Source organism: Castor canadensis, chromosome 12, assembly GCF_047511655.1.
Source record: "Castor canadensis chromosome 12, mCasCan1.hap1v2, whole genome shotgun sequence".
NCBI classification, from domain to species: Eukaryota; Metazoa; Chordata; class Mammalia; order Rodentia; family Castoridae; genus Castor; species Castor canadensis.
Genome location: NC_133397.1, coordinates 60,657,262 through 60,671,880, shown reverse-complemented (window position 1 = coordinate 60,671,880; position 14,619 = coordinate 60,657,262). Strand labels below are relative to the sequence as shown.

At 47.8% G+C, this 14,619-nt stretch overlaps 1 long non-coding RNA gene across 2 annotated transcripts; it reads left to right on the top strand.

Annotated features, from left to right (window-relative positions):
* Positions 1-38: 38 nt before the first annotated feature.
* On the top strand, positions 39-9,139 carry LOC141414835 (uncharacterized). Of its 2 annotated transcripts, XR_012439734.1 has the most exons (5): positions 39-1,530; positions 3,799-3,890; positions 4,489-4,582; positions 7,270-7,609; positions 8,379-9,139. It is a non-coding gene; the product is annotated as an uncharacterized lncRNA (long non-coding RNA). The 2 variants fall into 2 exon arrangements; XR_012439733.1 differs by having other exon boundaries at positions 7,270-9,139.
* The last annotated feature ends 5,480 nt before the right edge of the window (positions 9,140-14,619 follow it).

Below are 14,619 nucleotides of genomic sequence, written 5' to 3'. Positions count from 1 at the left end.
GAATAGGGAGAAAGTGACAAAAACAAGGAAGACTCGAGTCTTTACTGTGTGCTTGGTCTGAGGACATAGAAGAAATGACCCTAAATCTGCTGGTGCCTTGATTTTGGACTTCCTGCCCTACAGAACTGTGAGAAATATATATCTGTTGTTTATTTTTTTAAAAAAAGAAAAGAAATACACAGTAATTACAGGTCTTAGGTTTTCTAAGACAGCTCAACTTAAAATATTTTGACTTATTCACTCTCTAATTCCTCTTATCATTTCTAATCTAGTCATAATTCTTCTAATTATTCTATTCTAGATTATACTAATCTATAATAGTCTACATCCAAATTGCTCCTCGTACCCGAAAGTTACCCTAAGGCTATTTGTGACATGTCTTGACTGGGGATTGGAAAACGATGGTTAGTTGTAAACAAATGGAAAGGTATCTGCCAGGTAAATAGGTTTTTATGGTCACTGTGGGAGCCAGAACTTGGATACACAAAGTAAGGACAGGAGACAAGTGTTGACTTGTGTGGGCCGCCCACGGGAGTTCTGGGGGACAAGAGGGTAGCAGCAGTGGGGGGCTCAGGCAGCTGGCAGAGGCTTTGGCACCTTCTTCCTGGGGGGATTTGTTCAGGAGCCTGAAACTAGCAACACCAGATAGAGGCGGAGGACATTCTCAGAGCCAGGAATGGAGGTCTTTCAGGGGTCCACCTCCTAATTGCCTCTAGCTTCTTGCCTTTTCCTCTGGAACTTAGCAGGTCTGGGAATCTGAAAACCCCTAGAGCTGAAAGGAGAAGCTGAGTGGACAGAAAGCTCCACGAGGCTCAGATCTGTCCCAAATCTCATGCCTCCTCACTAAGTACCTCACCGACCTGTCCTTGGAGAGGTTGGCCCAGAGACTCCACAATGAGCCCAGGAATGTCAGTGCAAGGCCAGAGACTGGACCGTGCAGGAACACGGGCATGGAACGAGCTACGAAAGTCTCTTGATGGGAGGTGTGAGTGGCCGTTTTCCCTCTCCAGGTGGAACAAGCCTCTTCTGGATCCATCTGGACAACTCCCTAGTGGAGAGGCGAGGGACAGGAGGCCAGGGTGGGCCTGCCTTCTGCAATGCCTCTGGACCTCCATGCTGATCTGAGCCAGCCTCCCTCAGGTGTCAGCTATGACTCTCCTGGGACCTGCGATGTAACTTGGCCCCTAATCCCCAGGTTTTTTGAAGCCCTGTCACTGGGCAGCCAAGCACATTGACTGGAATTAGCTCTCAGCCCTGGACATGGGGTGAAGGGCAGGTGTGGATCAGGAGGCCATCTCTGGCCAAGAAAGGGAGGTTTGGGAACAGGGCAGTGCCCTGGTGCCTCCCAGGTCCCTGTTCCCTTCTCAGGTCTACTTTTCAGCCTGTCTTCTGGCTTCACAATTGCTGCTGCTCTCTTGGGCCAAGCCCTTTCTTGAGGAACAACCAGGTGGCACCTCCCTGTGACCTATTTTCCTCTAGGTCCTTCAGATCCTAACCTTGTGAGGCTGCAGAAGGGCGGGTAAGGAGCAGGTGAGTGGGGAGGTGGGAAGGAGATGGGGAATTGGGTGGCTAGGCCAGAATTTTGGGGCAATGCTCAAGCCATCTCTGTCCTCACATGGAAGGGGGTTGAGCCCTGTCTTAGGCAGACTTAGATGGGTGTCCTGCAACAGACACCCCCTTTTCCTGGTTCTGAGGGAGGAGAGCCCCTCTGAGCTGGCAGGCTCCCAGCCAGCTACCTTTCCTAGGGGAAGGGAATACCTTGAGTGAATCCAGCTAGAGGAGGGCTCTGCAATGTCTACAGAACAGCCTCCCCTGCCCCAGGAAGGGGCCACATGGTGCTTTTTACCTGGAGACCCGAATGTCATTGAGGCAGGTGCTTCATGGGCATGAGAGTGACAACAAACGTGGCCGCATTCAGGACTGTGAGCTGCTACTCCCAGGAAACCGAGTGTCTAAGGGAGAACCTGGGGGAGAAGCCAGGAAAAGTGAGTTTTAGCTGCATCATGAGGGTCTGCTCCCCAGAGCAGACTTACAGGTGGGTGTCTGAGCCTTGGAGGGGCAAAGAGTCCCCTGGGTACAGGTTCAGTTTTTTTTATTATTATTTAATTATTTATTTTTGGTACTGGGGTTTGAACTCAGGGCTTCACGCTTGCTAGGAAGGCACACTACCACTTGAGCCACTCTGCCAGTGTCCCCTGGGTACAGAATGGAGTAGAACAGCAGCAATATCCAGCCCAGAATCTGTGGCAGCATTGACAGAGGGGCTGAGGCTGACATGATGGTAAGGTGGACAGGGAGTAAGGCAGAGGCACAGCAGACTCTCCAGGGAGACTAGTGACAGTCTGCTCCCATCTGTCCTCTACCCTCAGGTGACCAGCAGAAAGGTAGCAGTAGTGTCACCTGGGTCCTTCATAGACACACAGACTCTTGGATCCCACCTAGTCTGGCTGGGCCTAGACTACCTGAGCAAAAATTCCAGGTGATTCTCACTGCTTGAAAAGCCTTGGCCTGGGATATCGTGCCACCTCCAGGGAAGAGGCAGCTCCTGGCCCCTTTCTAACAATGACCACCACACACTGGAAGCCTACCAACTCCCCAGAGTAAACTAGAGAATCCCTCATGTTTTTTTATCGAGCAAATATTTATTTTTAAACATTTGTGTTGAAATCATTTCAGACTTACAGAAAAATTGCAAGAGTAGTACAAAGAATTTCCAAATGTTTCATCTAGATTCCCAATGTTAATATTTTACCAATGTATCATTCTCTACCCCGTTCTCTTTCTCTGAACCATTTGAAAATTGCAAATACAGGGGCCAGGTACAGTGACTCACACCTGTAATCCCAGTTTCTTGGGTGGGCAGAGATCATGAGGATCAAAGTTTAAAGCCAGGTCAGGCAAAAATTTGGCAAGACTCCATCTCAATAAACTGGGCGTGGTGTACACATATGTAATCCCAGCTACACAGGAGGCATAGGTAGGAGGCTCACCATCCAGGCTGGCCCCAGGCAAAATGTAAGACCCTATCTGAAAAATAACTGAAGCAAAAAAGGGCTGGGGGCATGGATCAAGTGGTAGAGCACCTGCCTATCAAGTGCAAGACCCTGAGCCCAAACCCCTGGACTGCCTCACACACACATGCGCAAATATAAATACAATGCACGTTTACCTCAAATGACTTCAGTGATTATCTTTTTAAAATGACATTCTCCTGTATAAGCATAACAGAATGATCAAAATCAGGAAATCCATGCTGATGTGATGCTACTATTATTTGATTGACAGACCTTATTAAAATTTCTTTAATTACCCCAATAATCTTTCTAGACAAAGAAAAAGTTATTTTGTAGTCCAGGATCCAATTCAGTCACACACTGCTTCAAGTTGTCAGGTCTCTTTGGTCTCCTTTCATCTGAACAATTCCTCAGTCTGTCTCTGTTTTCACGACTTTGACCTTTTTTTTGTGTGTATGACCATACTAGAGCTTGAACTCAGGGACTCGTGCTTGCTAGACAGGCGCTCTACCACTTGAGCCACTCCAACAGCCCTTTTTTGTGCTAGGTATTTTCAGGAAAGAGTCTCAAACTTTTTGCCTGGACTGGCCTTAAAACTTGATCCTCCTGATCTCTGCCTCCTGAGTAGCTAGGATCCACCAGTGCCTGGCCATCATTGTTTATTCTGATGTGCAAATCACTTTAGATTTGGCTATGGGAGTCTCTTCAACTGACTCCTGTCTTCTTGGGGCATGTTCCCATCATAACTGAGCCCTTCCTTCTTTTCTGACACAACATATTCCAGATTCAGCTCATCCAGGCCTGCACCAGCCATTTCTTCAAAGAGCCCTGCTTCCTGCCGGTGGGCTCTGGTATTCAGAAACCAGGATCTGGGTGGTAGGTGTCCTTACTGCTACTGGGATGTAAGGTCCTCTCGGTGGTTGGAGCTAAGAAAAAAAATATATAGCACATCTTACTTTATTTCTCGTTCTCTTTCTGTATGTATTAAAAATACGAGTTCACTTCTATTCCTCCAGTCCAATCCAACACTGTTAATCTCATCCCAGCCTCCCTCCCCATATCTGCATGTCCTTTCCCAGCAATGGAACCTGCTTCCAGGTTACTTATTTGCTCAATGCTAAAATACTCAGAAAGTAGCTTCAGAATTGCTAACTAAACCCCATGTCTGAAAAACAACCCTAGAAGCAAGTAGTTATTAGTGTCACCTACTGAGTGCCAGGTGTGGGTGGTCCTTGGCAGCAATGAGAAAGAGAAATGATGAAATCCGAATGTAGTCATCCAAAGGAGGGCCTGGCCTTCCCAGGTGCCCAGGGTTTGCTTGAGGACTAGGCTGAAGGAATTGCATGATGGAAAGACGTGGAAGGCAGCAGAGTCAGAGACCAAAGGCTGCACCTGCTTCCCTTGTGGCGTGCTAGTTAAGGCAGGGGTCGGCCTCCATCCCCTAGAGAGGTGACCTGGCCTTTCTGGTCCTCAGCCACCGAAGCAGTTGGCTGAGATGACACCATCCCACGTTCTAGACCCATCACTCACGGCTGCTGTCCAGAGTCACTGTTGCTTAGCAACTGCAGGTAATGGAACTTCCTGGCTGGTGTGTAAGGAGAGCAAACTCTGGGGAGGCTGTGACTGTCCAGGCCACCTGGTTGGTAGGTTTCTCATTGAGGGTTAATAAATTGATTCTCAGGTGTTGACTGCCCAGATGTTGTGGGCTGGCATTCCCTAACTTGGTGACCTTGGTGACTCCCTGAGCCTGGGGCTTGGCTCCAGGTCCTCATTGCCTGAGGATTAACCCTGTCCCAATGAGCTCCTGCACGGGCAGTGAGTCCTGCCCTCCAGGAAATCACAGTTGGGGACAAGGAGGCAGCAGGCCATAGAGTGGCATTGCAGCCCCCTTCCCACTCCCATCAGCACCGGGGCAGGAAGGAGGGGTCTCAGCAACTACCTGGCAGGGCTGAGCTCAGGGCTGCTCCTTAGAGGACATCTTTAAACTTAATTTGAAAGAAGAGTGAATGGGTGTTTCCAGGAAGAGGTGAGGAAAGGGAAGAAAGGGAGGAGGCCGAGGGCCAGCCAGGCTGGTGCCAGCTAACGGGTGACTGGAGGGGAAGATATGGAGTCCCACATGACCTTTGAGGAAACTCTAGAGGCCAGGGAGGCACATGCTGAGTTTCTTCGCTCTAAGATGCACTCAGTTAAAAAAGTGTTATAAATTAATAGTATTTTTGGCAGAAACAAAAGCAAACTCTACAACATATACATACCTGCCAGTGGTGTACAGGTCCTCTACTCCTGCGTGGGTTTGTGCAGGGAGGAAAGATGGGGAAGAAAAGTGTCTGTGTCATCCACACAGCGCTGGGTTTTGGCCCAGTGACATGACAGCAGCCCACAGAGGGGAGGCAGGGACAAGACGTGATGGAGGAGGATGTCTGGTGGGGGACTCCGCACTGGCCAAGGCGCAGGCCAAACACGCTGTGAGGAAAGGCCACCTGTGTCAAAGGGAACACCAAGGGGTTCAACAGGATTTGGGGGCATTTGTTAGGAAGATGAGGAAGAAGGACAAGTCTAAGGCAGCACTGGCAGTGTCTGGGGGCATTTTGATTGTCACAACTTTGCTGTGGAGGAGGGGCAGACGCTGTGAAACACACTAATGCACGGAGAGCCTCTACAGCGACAAGTTACCGTGCCCCAAGGGCGCTGACTTGTGGGTTGCTGACTGGACCATTTCTTCCTTGTTCTCCCAAAACACCCACACCGACGGTTTTCCCCACTTGCCTAAAACTGCTCAATTGCTCGGTGGCTGGACTGGGATCGAAACTTAAGCCTGCTTGACTTTGGGACATGTGGTTTAGTCAGCTGAAGCAGGCCGGTTGAGATGAATTTAGGTAGTTTTCATCTATCATAAATACAGCGAGGCGAGACAAAGTGGGTGACCATGGGATTGAGAAGCAGCAATGTCACCTCACATACACAGCGGGTGAGGAATTTGCAAACCGCAGAAGCGCGTTAGCTATGGTTGGGACATTCATGTTTAATCAATTTATGAAAACAGAAAACTCACACACGCAAAATGCCAAACAAGTAGAAGAGACCTAATTGGCTGAAAATTAACTAGATGTGGGGTGGAGACCCCTAAAATTTCCCTGAAATTCCAAATCCTTTTCTTTGATTATGACTTATTATTGCATTGTAAATTCTTTTCTTTGGTTAAATTCCTTCCAGTGGGTTTTTTCATAACAAAAGCAATTAGTGCTCATTATAGGAATACCAGGCACTTAAGCCAATCCATGTGCAAAAGTGCATGGAGAGAAAGAGAGAGAGAGAGAGAGACACTTCAGAAAGGACCTTGCACCCTTTCATGCTCTATAGGTCAAATATGGCATATTTTTCCAGACCCTTCTCTATGCATCATGTGGATGCATTTTCCTTTAGTCTTTGGTTCTCTTTTTCTTTCTCCTTGCTTTTTCTTTCTTCACTTTTAACCTAAATAGGATTGTAATGGAGTGTCCTGTTTTCTAAACTCTATACTTCAGCCAATCCCCTATTTTTGACATTTAGTTTATTTCTAATATTTTGCTGTTTCAAACCTTACAATCCGGTAATGAAAAGGAACACACTCCTGCCACATAACCATAGACAGATCTCACCAACATAATGTTCAGTGAGAGAAGTCAGCTGAAAAACATAACGCAGCGTGATTTACACAAGTTTCTAAAGCAAATGTAAAGAATTCAACCAGAGTGCATAGAGCTGTGTGCAAGGGAGGCAAAATGATAAGGCAAGAAAGCTGTGTCCACCCCACCAGCAGGCAGGGCAGTGTGTCTTTGACAGTTGATGGGGGTGGGGTGGGGGGCACTGTGTCAGGGGAGTGGCACCTGGGGACACCTAGGGGCCAGCAATGTCTTGGTTCTTGCCTGGGGGATATTTTGTGGGCGTTTATAATAATTTGCTAAGCAGCACTTTTCTGTTTTACCTACCTTTATGTATGTATGTGACATTTCACCATGAAAAATTTTGTAAATGAACAGAATTAAGTTGACTAAAAAATTAACTAGAAATTTAAAGTAGCGGGTAAAATTAAATATTGTGAAATTTAAGCAAGACACTTGAAAAGGGTACAATCCACTACACTAAAACAATTTCTGCAAATAATGTGTTTTATTCTTTGGGTGGAATTGCTTTCCCTCCAAATTATTGCCACCCAAATTGCTTTTGTCTTGAGGGATTCTTCTGGATTGTTGTAAAGCCCAGGTGTTTCCCGCAGCCCTCACTATTACAACCCGGACCTGGTGAAAGTCATTTATTTTTGGAAAAAGCCTCACTGTGTTTCATCACCTGCACTTGGGGCCATGTGACATTTGTGACTGTCGTCCTGCTTCAGTGCTTCGCTTGGGGCCATGTGACAACGGAGACCAGGTTCTACCTCAGCGCTGAGCCTGGTTCGTCTCTGTCTCTTCAAGAGCATCGAATCATTCATCCGTACACAGTGGGGGTTGCTGAGCACCCACTGTGCACCATCCACTGTGCCAGGTGCTGGGACAGAGCCACAGGGAGCGTTTGGTCCCTGCTCTGAGGGTTCCATATGATCCATCAGACGTCATGTGGTGAGTAGATTGGGTGAAGTGAATAGCCAGAGCAGGGAGAGGACAGGAAGTGATGGCTGCATGTGATTCTACACAAAAGGTGACTTCACACAGAAGGCATCAGAAGAGGGAGATGAAGCCAGGAGGGTGACAGGCCCAGTCAGGTGGGGACCTGCCCTGGAGGAGACTTCGATGTGGTGCTAAGCGGGTGGTGTCCCTCAGGAGGGTTGGGAGAAGAGGAGGGCTGGGTTCTGACACTGGTCTGAGGGGTCCAGGGTGTGGGCAGAGCTGGGTGGGGGAGCAGAGCCCAGCGGAGGGAGGGCCCAGCCCGGAGGCTTTGGGGGTCCATTTGGCCTTTTCAGTGTCTCACTCTGGTGACCAGTGGCCAGTTGAGACAGCCTCCTCTGTTGGTCCAGTTTGATGCTTCAGCCTCTTCCTAAGACCAAGAGGCTCCACGGTGCAGTGGCCCCTTCCCCTGGGAGCCTGGACATTGAGCCAAGAGTGGGACAGTCCCCTTCTCTCTGGGACTCACTAGCTGGTAAACAACATGAACCTCTGATGCATCAACAGCTGAGAACAGCACCCCTGCTGCTTGCTCTTAGGATGTGTTTTGTTCGAGAACTTTTTGGTTTCTGATGCTTTCAGGTCATCTAGGTGCCACCTGGCTACCTCCTGGTCATCCCCAGATGGACAGTCTGTGTCAACTGTGCCTGAGTCCAAATGAGCGAATGAATATTGAATGGGACGGGGCTGAGAGCGTCCCGCTCACGCTCTGCGTGCTTTCCTGCAGGTCGGTGTGCGAGCGATGTGCTAACAGAACACGGAACCTGCCCGCGGTTTACTTCAGTGACTACGTGACGGACATTCAAGGCTTGTCCTGTAAAAGCACGATGGCCGGCGAAGCAGTGCGCTTTCTCCACCTGGGGAGAAGGGTGGCGAGCCTTCCGGCCTCTCACTGGTGACTCAGATACAAGTTAACTTGGCTGCTACCCCTGTCCTCTGTAGAATCCCCAGAGGAGCCTCGATCACTCCAGACATGCAGGGATTGTCTTTAGCCCTAGGGCAGCTCCCTTCCCTTCAAGTTTATTCCCAGTACTTAAATGCGTACACACTCATTCCCTCTCCATACCCTTGGCCCTGATAACCTCAGTTTCACTTGGTCACCCCAACTTCCCTCTGCTTGCAGAAAAAGACCAGAGCTTTTATTTTTTCTTTTACACACAGTGATTCTACATGACAATATCCTGTGCTCTCTACAAAGGTGGATCTAAAATGACTTCCAAAATTATATATATTAAAATAGGAAAAAAAATTAATAAAAATCAATGTCAGAAAAAAGACCAGGGGAAAATTAGGACATAAATATTTAAATCACAGGGTCTCACCTAATTTCTAAAGGTGAGGTGTGAATTTGGTTCTGAGCTTCCTGGCAGCCAAAGCAAGAATAGAAAGATGATTCATTTCATGATTCATTGTTTTCCTGAAGTAAACATACACCCATTCTTCCAGGGAAAGTCGTGGGATTCCTGTGTTGAGTTCAGGAAGAATGGTTTTGCCTATCATTAAAGAATGTAAATGAGGTAAAGAGAAAGCACCTTTCTCCTCCTCACCCAGGTCTCATCCTGAGCGTTTATTTCCTTGGATGCCTCTTCTGGGCTCCATACTGTTCCAAGCCCTGTGGGGTCTGCAGTTTGTCTGGGGCATCTCAAAACTTCAGCCTGCCAGCTAGCGTAGCTTTGCTGCTCCCCCTGCAGCTGCTCAGTGTCCATGCTTGAAGTGCGGAGTCTTCACTGACTGCCTGCACATGGCTCTAGCCATTGTCCTGAATCTGCTGTCAGAAAGACATGTGAGAAGGCTGGAGTGAAAGGCATTTTGCACTGTCCTGGTGAGACACTTTGCCAAAGGCAGGCGCTTTAGCAAGAGTCTCTGACTCTCTCAGTCACTGCTGTGCTCCTGGTTTCTGATGGAGAGTCATCTCTGAGCTGTCCTGGGGGCGTTGTTTTGACCTTCTGAACAGCACCAAGTGAGTGAGGTGCCACCTGAAAAGTGCTCCCCTCCTCCATGGCCAAGGTCCACATTCTGCCTGAGTCACCCTCCTCTCTGCTCCTTCCTTCATTTTAACCACTTCCTGCCCACTATTTGTCATCTAAATAGCACAGTCAGAATGACATATTCAAACAACCCCACCCTGGCCCATGTAACTTTCCCTTCAAGGTTTATTTCTTCTCTGAGTGTTAGAATTTTGTATTCTGAAAAATCCAAGATTTTGGATTTTGTATGATGTAGCTCAGTGGTAGAGTGCTCGCCTAGCATGCATGTGGCCCCGGGTTTGATTCCCAGCACACACACACACACACACACACACACACACCACACAATCACACAATCCACAATGCCCAACAGGGCTTAGACTTTCTCTCCTGGACTGGGAAAGTCATTGGAACTGCTCCCAGGTATTAAACGTTTTCTCCATGATGGGCCCAGCAATAAACACCTTATGCACTCCAGCTCACCCTGGGAGTGGAGGGCTATTATTGTCCTCACATCACAGATACGGACCTGGAGTTCAAGACTTGTCCTGGGTCACCCAGAGTTTGTAAAGGGTGGAGATGGCGTTGGTCCTTGGATCCCTCTGAGCAGTCTGTGCATTTGACCATCACCTAAGTGGCCTGGCACTGCCCCCAGGGTTCTCTCCTTCTGCTTGGCCAGTGCACTCATTTCTGTGGTTAGAATTTGTTCCAGAAAACAGCATCTTCTACTTTCCAGCGGGGAACAGGGACCTACAAGGCAAGGTGACAGTTTGCTGGGGGCTCTGTCTTTAACTAAATGAATGTTCTAGGAGATGGAGGTTAGCTATTCCATCCCCACTGGCCTCTGTGCAGGACCTGGGCGACCTCCTCAAGTTACCCAGCCTGGCCATCTAGGTGGCTGACAGGGTTGATAGGGCTAGTGTTTTTCCCTTTTCCCTTGTCCCCTACTCCTCTGTGTCTTTGCTCCCAGATTCTCGGGTGTCCTTGAAGACAGACATATCATTGCATAGAGCTCCCTGCTTTTCATTTTCTTTCTTTTTTTTTTGGTGGTACTGGGGCTTGAACCCAGGGCCTTCATCTTGAGCCACTCCACCAGCCCAATTTTTTGTGATAGGGTTTTTCAAGATAGGGTCTCTCAACTATTTGCCCGGGCTGGCTTCGAACTGCAATCCTCCTGATCTCTGGCTCCTGAGTAGCTAGGATTCCAGGCATGAGCCACTGGAGCCCTGCCTTTCTTGTCATCCTCCCCTCTGCCCGAAGGAAGACCAAGTGCATCCTATAAAAGGCTCTTCCCTCTCCTCCTTCCTTTTCCTCCAGGACTCAGGGCACCTCTGTAGCTCCAACACCCTCTATTCAGCAGTGCTGACTAGGCCCTGGTACACACTCTTTGCTTCTGTGCCAGCTCTGGCCTTGGCCATCCTTTTGGACCAATGGCTCAGTGTCCCACTAATTCTGTCTTCACAGAGATGCTGCCTTCAACATCTCTGAGAAGCCTAACGCTGGGGTTAGGCTCTCAGAAGCCCTGCCAGATACATCCTGTCTTCCTGAAGGGGGTTAGGCCTCTGTCTCCTCTCTTCCCTTCCGGTTAACACTCAGCAGCCTCATTTACCTCACTTAAGTCTCCATAAGGGCACCCCAAGAGGCAGTGGGGTCAGAATTTAGTATGGAACAGAATGGGAAGAGAGATGGCTTGCCACCCATCTGTTGGGCGTCCTGAATGATGACTGGATGAATGTTTCCCTTGGAGACCTGCCTTTGGGAAACTTGGCAAACGTCCTTCATTGATGGAAAGGCCCAGTGGGCAATGGGGACAAGGGACAGCCTTCTAGAATCTCTTGGCAGAGGGCCTTGCTGTGTCCCTTCTCATCAAGCTCATAGTGACATCCAAGATGTGGACGAAGCTGGCATTTGGTAATGGGGACTCCAAGGCCTAAGTGGAAATTGTGAATAGTCAGTACTGGTTGAATAAGTGTAATGTCACAGGTCCACGATCAAAAAGACTTGGTGTAGAAGGACATCTTCCTCTTGAGAGCATGCTGGCCTGTTACCACCTGGTCCCCCAGGTATCAGCATGAGGTTATCCTTCACAGGAGGGACTTAGCAATGACAACCCACAGTTGTCTGTGGGCTTCCAGATTTTCTGCTCCATTAAATGGAACGTAAGTCCCTCCCTCACAGAAGACAGATAGCCTTGATCGCAGACTTAAAAAGGAAAAGATGCTATGTTGGGAAACTGATGAGAATTTGACTCAGTTCTTATCAAAACCAAGGCAAGAGAGCGTGGGGTTCAAGTCAGATAGCTGGCTGAGGTTCCAGTCTCCCTTCTCACTAGCCCTGTGGACTTGGGGCAAATGTCTCACCGCTCTCTCCCTCAGTTTTCTCATCTGTAAGATGGGAGGTGAATAGGGGGAGTACTCGCCTCCTGGAGTTAGTTGTGAGGACTCACTGGGACGCTGCAGGGAGTTCCAGCACCTCATGAGTCCTCAGTAGAAGTGAGCTTGACGTGGCCCAAAAGGTCCAAGAGAGATACTTTGTCAGCAGGCCCCTTGAGCAAACAAAGTCAGGAAACTTTGGAAATAAGATTTGTCATCTTGTGGCACAGACTATCTTTATGTGAAAGTTGTGCGTATAATTATCTCCAGCTCAAAGCTTCCTTTCCTTGGCCACAGTAAACAGGAGATCCTGACGCCTTGGATTAACATAGTTGTTTGCTGGGTTCAGTTTGGAAATTTGACAGCGATGAATCCTAGACGCACACATCCAAGAAGGACCCCACACACTTTTGGCCATACTTTTAGGAGACTCCAGATGAGTCAGGTCACTTTTCCAAAGCTTAAATACCAGAATGTTCCTTTTTCTTAAGATATGCAGGATTTATGCCATTATGGTTAATTTGTAGGCCACCATAAAAACCTTTCAAAAAGCTCTGGTGGTTTTTAGAGTAAGAAGTCATTGGTCAAGGGCTGGAAGCAGGAGAGTGCTTGCCTAGCAAGTGCCAAGTCCTGAGTTCAAATCCAGTGTCCCCAACCCCTAAAACAAAGTCATTGGCCAAGCCAGGCATGATGGCACACACCTGTAATCCCAGTTATTCAAGAGGCTGAGGTAGGATTTAGGACTGGAGGCATGGCTCTAGTGGTAGAGCACTTGACTAACATGCACCCAGGTAGGCTCTGGGTTCCATCTCCAGCACCACAAGAGAAAAAAAAGAAGCACTAATCAAGAAGGAAAAAGATACCTTTCCTTCCCCTTGACCCTGAACAAGTGTTCTCTGGGGGAAACAAGAACACTGCCAGGAAGACACACTGCACCCAGCAATGGTGCCAAGACAGGACCTGAATTTCAAAGTTCAGCTCAGTAGAAAGACAGCTCATGAGGACTGGGGTTTTGTGTTTTGCTCATTGATGTGTCTTCAGTTGTATGGCAGAGCCTGACCCAGCTTCAGTCTGTACTTGCTGAATGAGTAAATGTAAATTAACCAAAGGTGTTAGCATGTAAAAGAACTAACATCCTAAACCTGGTTCCTTTCTCCTGTCTGTGAATTGTACCTATCATGAGATCCTTCCCACCAAGGGTCCCATGGCGTCCAGCCTCCAGGCTGCTCCCCACCCTGTGGAGCTGGCCCTTTCCTGAACCCTGGCTTCTGGCCCTGATGGTCTCTTTCCCAGAGATGATCCTTCCCCAGGAAACACCCGCTCTCTCCAGGGCCCAGCTCCAGGCATTGTCCACAGTTATTCCACATTAACTGCAATGCATTGTGGGCATATCTTTCCCACCAAACTATGTCCTTGTAGTTCCCACATGCTGACAATGTCACCAGAGTTCTCATCAATGAAGAGCAAGTCAGTCAAGAGCAAGTGAATGAGCAGGTGGCATGGAAGTATGTGTGCATGGCAGGGGCATGCAGTGACAAGCATGGTTCTGCAACAAATGGCTCAACTGAAGTCACACAGTCTAAATCCTCATCGCAGAAATTTTGGGCCAGTGATTTTGCCAGGAAATTTAAGAAAAAAGGAAATTTGATTAACTCAGCCCTGTAAGTAAAAACCATGAGAGGGTAAACTGGGATGCAAAACATCAGGAAGACCAACATTTCTTTAATAATGAAATAATTTATTATCTGTTAACGGTTGAACAATACAGAAGTTTACATATACACAGCAAAGATTCTCTAAAACATGTAATAGTTTCTAAAAATGCATGTGCTAACTGTAGGAAAAAGCACCATTCTCTATGGTCTTGACACAGGATTTACACCAGCATATTTACATGAAATAAACATCTGGAAACAGAATGTCCTATTCTTTCATCTGCTGCTCTCCTATTTAGGCTGTTTACCTTAAGGAAGATGTCACCCCCACACACATACACACACAAATAGGCTGTTAACAGCAATATTCTAAGAGCACCAACTCTAGGGATGGGGTAAAGGCAAGTTTGGTTCTCAGGAAAAAGCTAAAATGAAGAATGCCCCCTTCACCCTGCCACCCCCTCAGAGTAAGAAGTCAAAATTAAAAACCTGGGTAATCTTAGAATTGGGTGACTTCCTAATTTTCATTTTATGATTTTGAGGGAAGACAGACTAAATTTTCCTCAGCCATGCTGACTCTAGCAATGCCAGCCAATTGTTTCTTCTTCCAGAAGAATATAGAAGAAAATCATCATTTAATAAATATCGATAATCACAAAATCATGATAAATCAAATATTGCACCCATCCCCAACCCAGAATCTCTGAAAACAAAACACGGACAGTCTATAGCAATCCAATCGTGTAGAATGAGGAACATGGCCTGTTCTAAAAGGGTCTTTGGGTTGTCTTCTCCCAGGAAGGACTTTTAAGTCAGGAGTAGCCAGCTACTGAAGCATGCTGCATCAAAGAGTGAGACATAGAAAAAGAAGCTAGCCATGCAGGAAATTGCCTGTAGTCTTTTACTACCTGGTGTTCAACACACAGGGATGTTAAAGAGGGGAAGACGAAGAACCTTAGAGAAAACAGAAAGAC